The sequence below is a fragment of the Bufo bufo genome, chromosome 4 (genome assembly GCF_905171765.1).
Source record: "Bufo bufo chromosome 4, aBufBuf1.1, whole genome shotgun sequence".
In the NCBI taxonomy this organism is placed as follows: Eukaryota; Metazoa; Chordata; class Amphibia; order Anura; family Bufonidae; genus Bufo; species Bufo bufo.
This window is the reverse complement of record NC_053392.1, coordinates 426,899,916-426,914,459: the sequence shown is the minus strand read 5'-3', so window position 1 is coordinate 426,914,459 and position 14,544 is coordinate 426,899,916.

Sequence of the window (14,544 nt, the reverse complement as noted above, 5' to 3'; positions counted from 1 at the left end):
CTCAACAATAAATGGCTGAGTCACGTCCGGTTGTACAAGAATAGGGGCCGAAGCAAAACATTCTTTTACAGCAGAAAAGGCCTATAATTCCGCATCAGACCAGACAGAAATATCTGCACCCTTCCTAGTCATGTCTGTTAAAGGTTTAACCACCGATGAATAGTTCAAGATAAATTTACAGTAAAAGTTGGTAAACTCCAAAAACCGCATAAGCGCTTTCAGATTTTCGGGTCGATCCGAGTCCAACACGGCACAGACCTTCTCGGGATCCATACGAAAACCTGAGGATGAGAGCAGGTAACCCAGAAATTGCCCTTCCTGTACAGCAAATACACATTTTCCCATCTTAGCATACAACTTATTCTCTCTTAGGATCTGTAACACCTGTCTCACATGATCCTGGTGAGTCTCCATATTAGGCAAATAAATTAGTATGTGTAACGGTCACGTCCACACACACACAGAGGGAAGGATAGTGACCACTGCGCTCCACCCTCACCCCTGCCTACTTGCCTCATGAGTCCTGATGACAGGGGACAACTGGACGACAGTCCCTAACTTAGGATACGTGCAGGGAAGACAGACAAGACAAAATACGGAACATGAACAGACCGGGTCAGAACCAAGAGAGCTACGCAGTACAAAGCCTTAAGCAAAGAATGGTCAGGAGAAGCCGGGGTCAAATACCAGGAGAGTAGAGAAGTACAAGAGGAGTCCTAAGAGAGTAGTCAGGTGGGAGCCGAGGTCACAATACCAGGACGGATGCGCAGTACAGGAGGAGCAGGCAAAGGATCGTCAGGGAACAGAATCAGGTGAGTATTCAGTAGTCCAACAAATAGCCAGGAACCTAGAAATTAACAGGCAACCTGTGGCTAGCAGGCTGCCTGTATTTATAGTGGAGAGTGAGGGTCATGTGACGTGGCCAGCGTCACATGACCGACAGACCAACCAGTTGAGCACCGAGTGATCAGCTCGGCGCTCAAGGCAGACTTAGGAGCAGGGAGCCACCCAGCAGTAAAGCCGCCCTGTGAATGAGGTCAAACACAGATCCTCATTCCCAAAGCTAAGCAACAGTTCTGCGGGCAATGGGGGACCGAGTGCACCTTCGGAACCCCGTTACAGTATGTCATCAAGGTATACAACGACAAACCTCCCCACCAGATGATAAAAGATGTCATTGACAAAGTGTTAAAAAACCGCAGGAGCATTGGTTAACCCAAAGGGCATGACCATGTTTTCGAAATGACCCTCAGGGGTATTAAATGCGGTCTTCCACTCATCCCCCTCCTTGATCCTTACCAGATTATATGCCCCCCTCAGATCCAATTTAGAGAACACCTTGGCACCGACAATCTGACTAAACAAATCCGGAATCAAAGGAAGGGGGTAAGGATCACAGACGGTAATACGATTGAGCTCACGGAAGTCCAGACATGGTCTCAGGGTACCATATTTTTTCTTTACAAAGAAAAACCCAGAAGCCACTGGGGACTTGGATGGTCTAATATGTCTCGGTAATATACTCTCGCATGGCCTTTCTTTCGGGTTCCGAAAGATTATACAACCGAGATTTGGGCAATTTAGTTCTGGGAATAAGATTGACGAGACAGTCATACTCCCGGTGCAGATGCAACTCCTGATTACCACTCTCAGAGAAAACATCAGAAAATTCTGAAATAAACGAGGATACAGTTTTAGTGGTAACCATAGAGAATGATGCATTAAGACAGTTGTCCATGCAAAAATCACTCCAATTGATAACCTGTCTTGCTTGCCAGTCGATGTTAGGGTTATGTTTGCTTAACCATGGTAAGCTCAACACCAACGGAGCAGGCAGACCCTCCAATACATACCAGGAGATAGGTTCCTGATGCAAATCACCCACTCTTAAATGAATGTCATTCACTACCTGCGACAAGCATTTTTGAGTGAGAGGCGCTGAGTCAATTGCAAAGACAGATATACTTTTCTCTAATGCATTAGTAGTTAACCCGTGAATGCGTACAAACTGTCCATCAATCAAGTTAACTCCTGCCCCACTGTCAATAAATGCTTCAATTTTCACAGTTTTGGACTCTAGCGCCACCTCGGCAGACAGGAGAAAACGGGTACTACCAGTAAAAGATAAAAGTAGGTTTTCTTGCTCCCCATCCACACCACCAATAGTGATTTGAGGAAAAAATGTTTTTTCCTTTTTGTTTACACCTTGATGCTGCAAGTACAGACAAATATTCACAAAATGTCCTTTCTTGCCACAATAAAAGCAGACTCCTTTCACTTGCCCCAAACTTTTGCAAGTAGTACCAGGAGTAGTTGCTACTAACTGCATAGGCTCCTCGCAAGGCGCAACCACCAGTGTCTCTCCATCATAAGTGTCAAAGGAAGCAGTACCCTTATTGGACAGTACGTCCTGAAGGTGAGGACCCCGAGATCTCTCCCTTAGGCGTCTATCTAGACGTACAGCAAGGGACATAGCTGCTTCCAATGACACAGGATTTTCATGAAAAGCCAACATGTCCTGCAGTCTCTCAGAGAGACCCTGACAGAATTGGCTACGGAGAGCAGGATCGTTCCACTCAGTATCGGTAGCCCATCTCCTAAATTTAGAGCAATAGGTCTCCGCAGAACGTTCTCCCTGCCGCAAACTCCGTAACTTGTTCTCGGCCTGAGAGATCCGATCCGGGTCATCGTAGATGAGACCCAAGGCTCTAAAGAATTCATCTACCGACCGGAGGGACGGTGATCCGGTCGGCAGAGAAAAAGCCTAAGATTGGGCGTCCTCTATAAGCAATGAAATAATCATACCCACACGTTGACACTCATCCCCAGAAGAGTATGGACGCAGCTTAAAATATAATTTACATGACTCCCTGAACCGGATGAAATTGTCACTACCCCCGAAAAACCTGTCCGGGAGAGCCACTTTCGGTTTAGGAAAGGCCTGGGACCCACCACCAGAACCAGCAGCCTGTGGACTCTAAATCTGCAAGACAGTTGCGCGGAGGTCTTCTACCTCCAAAGTCAGATTCTGCAGCTGTACGACCAGTGCAGACATAGTATCCATAGCTGCACTGATCAGAACAAAAATGGCAGTATAGGCTTGGGATAATGTCAGGGGGTGTAGTAGGGGAGAACACCAAAAGACAACAAGAAGGAAGGAGAAAAACACTAGTCCTCATCGCTAGAAAAGGAAAAGGGTCCCCACCTATAAAACCCTGCTCCTGGCCCTAACTCCTATCCGTATGGGCACCTCTCGATGGTAGAGATACCCATACACAGGAACCTAGAAAACCCTGGTGACCCTTGGATGCCCTAAACATAATGACAGGGCAGAGATCACCCGTTCCATCCCTGGTGAAGGAACTAGCGTCTCACTGAGGCCTAGTAAACAACTGGGGGGGGGGGGGGAAACAAAACACAACAAGCGGAACACTTCACTTCTGAGGATGATGGATGAACATGACTCCAACAAGAACCACACTCCAGCTCTTCCACAACCAAATGAAGCTATCCCAAGCAAGGAGTGATGGGTAAAGTCAGACTAAATAGGTCGAGGTAAAGATCACATGATCCACACCTGAACGGGAGGTGTGGAAATGCCAGCAACACACAGACAAAGTGAAACCAAAAGAGGCTGTCAGATTACTAATGCGTAGATAATCTTTCAGACCTTCTGAGATCTGTCACAGATTAGAGATGTCCCGAACTATTCGCCGGCGAACATTGCTTGTTCGCGTTCACCGTGGCAGGCGAACATATGCGATGTTCGGTCCGCCCACTATACGTCATCATTGAGCAAACTTTGACCCTGTACCTCACAGCCAGCAGACATATTCCAGCCAATCAGCAGCATACCCTCCCTCCCAGACCCTCCCACCTCCAATCAAAAAGCAAGGACAGCATCCATCTTAGATTCATTCGGAAGCTGCAAGCGTGTGTGTCAGGCCTACAGAGTGTACTGTGCCCACTACTGCCAGTGCCCAGATGCACCACTCATATCTGGTGTCACAGTAGCTTGCATTTATAAATAAAAAACAATTTTTTCACTGTGATATAATTGCAGTTGCCTGCAAGAGTGTGTGTCAGGCCTACAGCGTGTACTGTGCCCACTACTGCCAGTGCCCAGATGCACCACTCATATCTGGTGGCACAGTAGCTTGTATTTAAAAATAAAAAACAATTTTTTCACTGTAATATAATTGCAGTTGCCTGCAAGCGTGTGTGTCAGGCCTACAGCGTGTACTGTGCCCACTACTGCCAGTGCCCAGTGCCACCACTCATATCTGGTGTCACAGTAGCTTGCATTTAAAAACAAAAAACAATTTTCTCACTGTAATATAATTTCAGTTGCCTGCAAGCGTGTGTTAGTCCTACAGCGTGTACTGTGCCCACTACTGCCAGTGCCCAGTTGCACCACTCATATCTGGTGTCACAGTAGCTTGCACGCATAGTACAACTAATAGAAAAAGAATGACAGGCAGGCCACCTCGCAGGGGCAGTGATGGTCGTGGTGCTGTGATTTCCTTTGGCCCTAGAATAATGCCCAGTGTTCAGAGTCCACGTACCCTGAACTCGAACAGTTCTGAGGACATAGTTGACTGGCTTACACAGGACACCCAATCTTCTACAGCTTCCGCTCGGAACCTTGACACACCATCCTCCTCTAGCTCAGTTTCGGGCACCTCTCAAGTTACCACTCGCCCGCCTGCCGCCACCACCAACACTAGCACCACAGCTGCTTCACTTGATCTGTCAGAGGAGTTATTTACACATCAGTTGGAAGAAATTAGTGATGCGCAACCATTATTGCCAGAGGATGTAGATAACAGGGATATGTCTCAGTCAGGCAGCATTACACGCATGGACGTACGGTGTGATGATGATGATGATGTTGTACCCGCTGCTGCTTCCTTTGCTGAGTTGCCAGATACAAGTGAAGAGGTTGATGATGACGATGTGTCCGTGGATGTCACGTGGGTGCCCGCTTGAAGAGTAGAAGAACAGGGGGAAAGTTCAGATGGGGAGACAGAGAGGAGGAGGAGACGAGTTGAAAGCAGGGGGAGGTCGTCGCAAGGAGCTAGTGGCACAGTCAGACAGCATGTATCGGCACCCGGGGTCAGCCAGACAGCACGCCAATCAACGCATACTGTTGCCACCACCAGAATGCCGTCATTGCAAAGCTCAGCAGTGTGGCATTTCATTTTTTGTGTCTGCCTCTGATAACAGCGATGCCATTTGCAACCTGTGCCAAAAGAAACTGAGTCGTGGGAAATCCAACACCCACCTAGGTACAACTGCTTTGCGAAGGCACATGATCTCAAATTACGAACGCCTATGGGATCAACACATGAGTACAAGCAGCACACAAACTCAAAGCCGCCATCCTCCTCCTGGTCCAGCATCTTCAGCCACGTCAACCACTGTTGTCCTCCTTGCCCCCTCTCAACCATCCGCCACTCCGCCTCTCACCTTCAGCAGTTCCTGCTCATCTGCCCACAGTCAGGTGTCTGTCAAGGACATGTTTGAGCGTAAGAAGCCAATGTCACAGAGTCACCCCCTTGCCCGGCGTCTGACAGCTGGCTTGTCGGAACTCTTAGCCCGCCAGCTTTTACCATACAAGCTGGTGGAGTCTGAGGCCTTCAAAAAATTTGTAGCTATTGGGACACCGCAGTGGAAGGTACCCGGCCGAAATTTCTTTTCACAAAAGGCAATCCCCAACCTGTACTCTATTGTGGAAAAGGAAGTCATGGCATGTCTGGCACAGAGTGTTGGGGCTAGGGTCCATCTGACCACTGATACCTGGTCTGCAAAGCACGGTCAGGGCAGGTATATCACGTACACTGCACATTGGGTAAACCTGCTGACGGCTGCCAAGCATGGAATGCGTGGCTCTGCAGAGGAGTTGGTGACACCGCCTGCTGCCATTTCCTCTACTCCTCCTACTTCATCCTCTTCACTAATCTCCTTGGCTGAGTCCTCTTCTGCTGCTGCGTCTTGCTCCACATCAACTGCACCCCCATAGCTCCCCAGGGGCTATTCCACATCCCGGATACGACAGTGTCACGCCGGCTTGGGGTTGACTTGCCTGAAAGCAGAGAGTCACACCGGACCAGAACTCCTGTCCGCCCTGAACGCACAGGTGGATCAGTGGCTGACTCCGCACCAACTGGAGATCGGCAAAGTGGTGTGTGACAACGGAAGCAATTTGTTGGCGGCATTGAATTTGGGCAAGTTGACACATGTGCAGTGCATGGCACATGTGTTGAATCTGATCGTACAACGCTTTGTGCATAAGTACCCAGGCTTACAGGACATCCTCAAGCAGGCCAGGAAGGTGTGTGGCCATTCCAGGCGTTCCTACACGGCCATGGCGCACTTTTCCGATATTCAGCGGTGAAACAACATGCCAGTCCGGCGCTTGATTTGCGACAGCCCGACACGTTGGAATTCAACACTCCTAATGTTCGACCGCCTGCTCCAACAAGAAAAAGCCGTTAACGAGTATTTGTATGAGCGGGGTGCTAGGACAGCCTCTGCGGAGCTGGGAATTATTTTGCCACGTTACTGGATGCTCATGCGCAATGCCTGTAGGCTCATGCATCCTTTTGAGGAGGTGACAAACCTAGTCAGTCGCACCGAAGGCACCATCAGCGACATCATCCCATTTGTTTTCTTCCTGGAGCGTGCCCTGCGAAGAGTGCTGGATCAGGCCATAGATGAGCGTGAAGAGGAAGAGTTGTGGTCACCATCACCACCAGAAACAGCCTTATCAGCATCGCTTGCTGGACCTGCGGCAACGCTGGAAGAGGAGTCTGAGGAAGAGGAGTCAGAGGAGGAATGTGGCTTTGAGGAGGAGGAAGACCAACCACAGCAGGCATCCCAGGGTGCTCGTTGTCACCTATCTGGTACCCGTGTTGTTGTACGTGGCTGGGGGGAAGAACAGACCTTTAATGACATCAGTGAGGACGAGGAACGGGACATGAGTAGCTCGGCATCCAACTTTGTGCAAATGGGGTCTTTCATGCTGTCATGCCTGTTGAGGGACCCTCGTATAAAAAGGCTGAAGGAGAACGACCTGTACTGGGTGGCCACGCTACTAGACCCCTGGTATAAGCAGAAAGTGCCTGAAATTTTACCAAATTACCGGAAGTCGGAAAGGATGCAGCAGTTCCAAAACAAGTTAAAAAGTATGCTTTACACAGCGTATAAGGGTGATGTCACAGCACAACGGGAATCTAACAGGGGAAGAGGTGAAAGTAATCCTCCTCCTACCACGACCACGCCGGCAAGGACAGGACGCTTTATAGACGTGTTGTTGATGGAGGACATGCAGAGCTTTTTAAGTCCTACGCATCGCCACAGCCCTTCGGGGTCCACCCTCAGAGAACGACTCGACCGACAGGTAGCAGACTACCTCATCTTAACTGCAGATATCGACACTCTAAGGAGCGATGAATCCCTTGACTACTGGGTATGCAGGCTTGACCTGTGGCCTGAGCTATCCCAATTTGCGATAGAACTTCTGGCCTGCCCCGCTTCAAGTGTCCTGTCAGAAAGAACCTTCAGCGCAGCAGGAGGTATTGTCACTGAGAAGAGAAGTCGCCTAGGTAAAAAAAAGTCTAGTTTACCTCACCTTTATTAAGATGAATGAGGCATGGATCCCGAAGGGACTGACAGTGGGGGATGCATTTGACTAAAAAAGGCCTGATGAGATGCCATGGGCTATAAAATGGTCCACACGCTGCTGTATTTAATCTCTGCATGCCGGATGACTTGCGTGACTTCTCCGCCACCAACTAGGGTTCAAGCCGCAATGTTTTAGTGCACTTTCTGCCTGGAAAACATAAATTTTTCCGGCAGCTGCTACAGCAGCGGCTGCTACAATACCAAATATTTCAGGCATGTGTACATGCCTAATTTTTCTGGCCTCTGGTGCTGCACTGTGGCTGCAAAAACAAAACAAACAAAAAAAGGCACATACATGTGTCAATTCCCCTTCGTGATCGTTACCTTGTTGTGGTGAATGGGCTTGCGTATTATAATGAAGCAATCACCTCTATGAGTGTGTTGGCAATGGCAATGTTGGCACACCCCAGATGAGATAAGGTTGTTGCTTCATTGTGAACAGACCAAAAGCGATCGGCTGGATAATTTTGCATAGAAAAAACATTAATTTTCTTTGTGATCATCTAAGGTGATCATTAAAGCCTACTAGTCCAACAATGGGCCCACACTGCAGAATCATTGATTTCTGGGTCACTTAACTGTCACTGAACTACCTCAGCATAACCATAGGCTTTGAAAAACCACCATCGACTGCAATCTCCCAAACGTGCGCACGAGCACAGTCATCACTACACCAAGATTGACGCATAGAGGAATAAAATTTATGTCATGAGTGTGTCAACTATTGACAACTCTTTGCGGTTGTCTAAACTCTATTCCATACACGTCCCCTGATAGGGGACGTAACAGGGATTAAACTGATAGGTATAGTACTACTTAACATACCACTCATATTGGCATTGCACATTACATTGCACGGCACACGTGCAGTGCCCCGAATTGGAAGTAAGAGGACCAACCAAGCATCTTTTTCCATCTCTCGGTTCCTAAAATCTATTCCAGACACGTCCCCTGATAGGGGACGTAACAGGGATTAAACTGATAGGAATAGTACTACTTAACATACCACTCATATTAGGATTGCACGGGGCACGCGCAGTGCCCCAAATTGGAAGTAAGAGGACCAACCAAGCATCTTTTTCCATCTCCCGGTTCCTAAAATCTATTCCATACACGTCCCCTGATAGGGGACGTAACAGGGATTAAACTGATAGGAATAGTACTACTTAACATACCACTCATATTGGGATTGCACAGTACATTGCACGGCGCACGCGCAGTGCCCCAAATTGGAAGTAAGAGGACCGACCAAGCATCTTTTTCCATCTCCCGGTTCCTAAAATCTATTTCATACACCGGCCCCTGATAGGGGACGTAACAGGGATTAAACTGATAGGAATAGTGCTACTTAACATACCACTCATATCTGGTAGCACAGTAAATTGCACGGCGCACGCGCAGTGCCCCAAATTGGAAGAGGACCGACCAAGCATCTTTTTCCATCTCCCGGTTCCTAAAATCTATTCCATACACCGGCCCCTGATAGGGGACAAAACAGAGATTAAACAGGTAAGAACAGATTTTTTTAATAAAAAAAAAATAAAAGAGGACAGCCTTTGCGGAGCTGGGTATTTATGCCATTTATGGATTAAAACCCGACTCTGCATCAACTACGTAATTTTCCATGTGAGTTTTGCCATGGATTCCCCTCCGGCATGCCACAGTCCAGGTGTTAGTCCCCTTGAAACAACTTTTCTATCACTATTGTGGCCAGAAAGAGTCTCTGTGGGTTTTAAAATTCGTCTGCCTATTGAAGTCTATGGCGGTTCGCCCGGTTCGCCCCTTCGCGAACAATTGCGGAAATTCGCGTTTGCCGTTCGCGAACGGAAAATTTTATGTTTGCGACATCTCTATCACAGATGTGACAGCGTGCTCACGTCGCACAACAGTCGGTGAGCTGGAAGACCCAATCGCTGCTGCAGCTGAAGCTGTGTAAGACTTGCGGAAATGGGCACCCACGCGGCGCGCCTTTACTAGTAGCTCTGTAAAATTTGGGTATGTTTTAATAAAGCACTGAACCACTAAGTTTAATATGTGCGCTAGGCATGGTACGTGCATCAGGTTGCCGAGCTCCAAAGCCGCCACCAAATTACGGCCATTGTCCGACACAACCATGCCTGGTTGTAGGATGAGTGGCGACAGCCACAGCTCAATCTGGTCCCTTATACCCTGCCACAGCTCTGCAGCGGTGTGCTGTTTGTCCCCTAGGCAGATCAGCTTCAGCACGGCCTGTTGATGTTTCCCCACAGCAGTGCTACACTGCTTCCAGCTACCGACTGATGGCTGACTGCTGGAGGTAGAAGTGGTGGAGGTAGCGGTGGAAGAGGAGGAGGAGGAGAAGTGAGGGTTGGAGCCAGTAACATAACTGCTGGCGGAGACCCTGATGGACGTAGGGCCCGCAATCCTGGGCGTGGGTAGCACCTGTGCCACCCCAGGATACGACATTCACCCAGTGTTCAGTCAGGGAAATGTAGCGTCCCTGGCCACCAGCACTTGTCCATGTGTCCGTGGTGAAGTGGACCTTCCCAGTAACTGCATTGGTCAGGGCACGGGTGATGTTCTGGGACACATGTTGGTGTAAGGCGGGCACGGCACACCGTGAAAAATAGTGGCGGCTGGGGACCGCGCACATAGGGACGGCCGCCGACATCAGGCTGCGGAAGGCCTCAGTCTCCACAAGCCTATATGGCAACATTTCAAGGGCCAGTAATTTTGAAAGTTGCGCATTTAGAGCTATGGACAGTTGGTGGGTGGCTGGGTATTTCCACTTGCGTTCAAATGCCTGGGGTAAGGACAATTAGATGCTGTGCTGGGACAGGGAAGTGGATGTATTTGCTGATGGTGCATGCGAAGGCCCAGGTGCAGGGCAAGGGGCATCCGGACCTGCGCATTTGACAGGGGATTGGCCAGCAGTGTGTAACACAGGGGAAGAGGAGGCAGTGGGGTGGCCGGCAGACCCAGATTGTGGACCCAGGCATTCGGCCCACTGATTAGGGTGCTTGGATGCCATGTGGCGGATTATGCTGGTGGTGGTGAGGTTGTTGGTGTTCGCGCAACGGCTCATTTTGGTACGGCACAGGTTGCAAACTACCACTCTTTTGTTGTCTGCACTTTCCGCAAAAAAGCGCCATACTGCGGAACACCTACCTTTTGGTAAGGGAGACTTAGGCATGTAGGTGCTCAGTTTAACGGTTGCGGGCCTGTTTGGTGTGGGCCGACTTCTCCCTTTTGCCACCCCACTGCCTCTTACAGCTTGTTGCGGTGCTGCAGATCCCTCCCTGTCTATACTGATTTCCTTGCTCGGCTTTTCACCTTCCCAAGTTGGTTCAGTGACCTCATCGTCCACCACATCCTCTTCCACTTCCTCATCCCCATCCTCCTGACTTGATCTAAGCACAACCTCAGTGATTCACAACTGTGTCTCATCCTTATCCACCTCATGAACAAATAATTGACGTTCACCACCTTCATCTTCTTGACTCTGTGATAGGTCAAGAGGTTGTGAATCAGGGCACAAGATCTGTGCCTCTTCAAGCGTGCTTGGCGAGAGGGCCAAATCTATTGAAGGCGATGAAAATAGGTCCTGGGAATGTCCGAGTGTGTTATCAACGGTTTGTCCGACTCCAGACTCTTTGCTAATGAGACTGGTCTTGGTGGAAGAGGGGGGTGGAAGAATAATCTTCTGTCATCAAACCAACCACCTGGTCGCACTTGTCCGACTTGGACAGTGTTGTCCTGCGACGCCAAGTTAACTGTGAAATGAAACTGGATATGATGTTTTTTTTTCTTTTTTCCAGTTTCACCACCAGCTGGCGCAGTTTCATTGCGCCCAGGACCACGGCCTCTGTCTGAACCGTCAGCAACACGCCCACTTCCCTGTCCCTTAGTGCTCGCCTTAAAAGTTTTATTGTATAGATGTTGGACAACTTTGTTAAATTTGTTACCAGCAAAATTTCTTCTCTGCTGGATTACTGTATATATGGTTGCAGCCTAAATGCAGACACAGATGTGACCTAAACCAGTGAAATTTGTCACAAATATAAATAATTCTCTGATGAATTACTGTATATAACGGATGTGGCCTAAAGTCACGCACAGATGTGACCAAAACTAGTGAAATTTGTCCCAAATAGAAATAAATCTATGCTGAATTATTGTATATAACGGTTGCGGCCTAAATTCACACACAGATGAAACCCAAACTAGGGATTTTTGTCCCAAATAGAAAGAATTCTCTGCTGAATTACTGTATATATGGTTGCAGTCTAAATTCACGCACAGAAGTCACCCAAACTAGTGAAATTTGTCCCAAATAGAAATAATTCTCTGGTGAATAACTATATACTGTATATGGTTGCTGCCTAAATTCACGCACAGATGTGACCAAAAGTAGTGAAATTTGTCCCAAATAGAAAGAGTTATCTGCTGAATTACTGTATATATGGTTTCAGTCTAAATTCACGCACAGATGTGACCCAAACTAGGGATATTTGTCCCAAATAGAAAGAATTCTCTGGTAAATAACTGTATATATGGTTGCTGCCTAAATTCATGCACAGATGTGATCAAAACTAGAGAAATTTGTCCCAAATAGAAATAAATCTATGCTGAATTACTGTATATAACGGTTGCGGCCTAAATTCACACACAGATGAAACCCAAACTAGGGATATTTGTCCCAAATAGAAAGAATTCTCTGCTGAATTACTGTATATATGGTTGCGGACTAAATTCACGCACAGATGTGACCCAAACTTGTGAAATTTGTCCCAAATAGAAAGAATTCTCTGCTGAATTACTGTATATATGGTTGCGGCCTAAATGCAGACACAGAAGTCAGCCAAACTAGGGATATTTGTCCCAAATAGAAATAATTCTAAGCTTGAATACTGTATATAACGTTTGTGGATTGAGCGCGCACACAGATGTGGCACAAATTAGGTTAATTTCCCCAGAAAAATACATTTCTATGATGGAGCGGTGTATATCTCCCTAGCAGGCACACTCTAGTGAATAAACCCCTTTTTAGAATTTCTGCTAAACACACTGCTTTCTGATGGTGTACTGTAGATCTCACCGATATGTAATATTTCTTTCTTTTGAAAGCATTTTGGTACTGAACACAGCGATTTTTCAGCCCTGCACTATCTGTCCCTTCCTGCAGACGCCAGTCCCTAATACTGCTGAATTTAACCCTTGTTAAAAAAAAATAAAAAAACGCTGCACTGCTGTCAGGGCCGGTTCTAGGTGAAATGGGGCCCTGGGGCAAAAAACAATAAGGCCCCCTCATGACACTTGCTGACTTTAGTGTCCTGTATTGACTCTGGAGATTTCCTTTGTGGACGTTCATACAGAAGAAACTGTATATTGTGTGGCACAGTGTATGCTATATGTGCATAACAAACATATTTCACATGAAAACTTACAATTACTTGGCTTGGCCCTTGGGGATCTCGGACACCACTTCAACACTTTGGCTGGGGGGCTCGGTGGAGCTGATGTTGTGTTTTATCCTAATGAGAAAGATTTCATAATAAGGATTTGGAGAAGGGGCAGAGGGATAGCAGAGCAGGGAGAGGCTGGTGCTGCTACTAGGGGGCTCATACCATGGGGGGAGTAATAAAGCCCACCATAATGCCCCCCAGTAGAAATAATGCTCCTTATAATGTGACAGTGCAAAAAGTACCCCCTTGTAATGCCCCCAGTTGAGCTAATGTTCCATATAGTGCCCCCATAATGTGCCAGTATAAAATACCCCTATATAGTGCCCCCAGTAAATGCCCCCACAGTGCTCCCCCCTCCTAGTGCCCCCATAATGTACCAGTATAAAATGCCCCATATATAGTGCCCCAGTAGATGCCCTCAGTTTCCCCCATAATTTGTAAGTATAAAATACCCCTTCTAAGTGCCCCCCCATAGATGACCCCATAGTACTCCTCTCCCCCCTTCCCCATAGTACCCACCATAATGTGTCACAGTATAAAATGCTACTGTACAGAGCCCCCCATATAAAATACCCATTCTTTGTGGATTCAGTAAATGCCCCTATAGTGCCCACCAATAATGTGCCAGTAAGAAGTGCTCCCATAGTGCCACCCAATAATGTGCCAGTAAAATGTGTCCCCATAGATGCCCCCCAATCATGTGCCAGTAATATGAGCCCCCCCCACCATCTTGTGCCAGTAGCCAGAGCCCCATGTGCCAGTAGCCAGAGGCCCCCCATCATGTGCCAGTAGCCAGAGCCCCCCATCATGTTCCAGTAGCCAGAGCCTCCCCCATATCATATGCCAGTAGCCAGAGCCCCCAATATCATGTGCCAGTATCCAGAGCCACCCTCATATCATGTGCCAGAGCCCCATGTGTCAGTAGCCAGAGGCCCCCCCATCATGTGCCAGTAGCCAGAGGCCCCCATCATGTGCCAGTAGCCAGAGCCTCCCCCATATCATATGCCAGTAGCCAGAGCCCCCCCATATCATGTGCCAGTATCCAGAGCCACCCCCCTATCATGTGCCAGTAGCCAGAGCCCCCCCATCATGTGCCAATAGCCAGAGCCCCGCCATAACATGTGCCAGTAGCCAGAGCCCCCACATCGTGCCAGTAGCCAGAGCCCCCCTATCATGTGCCAGTAGCCAGAGCCCCCCTATCATGTGCCAGTAGCCAGAGCCCCCCTATCATGTGCGAGTAGCCAGAGCCCCCCCTATCATGTGCCAGTAGCCAGAGACCCCCCCATATCATGTGCCAGTAGCCAGAGCCCCATGTGCCAGTAGCCAGAGGCCCCCCATCATGTGCCAGTAGCCAGAGCCCCCCCCATATCATGTTCCAGTAGCCAGAGCCCCCCCATATCATGTGCTATTAGCC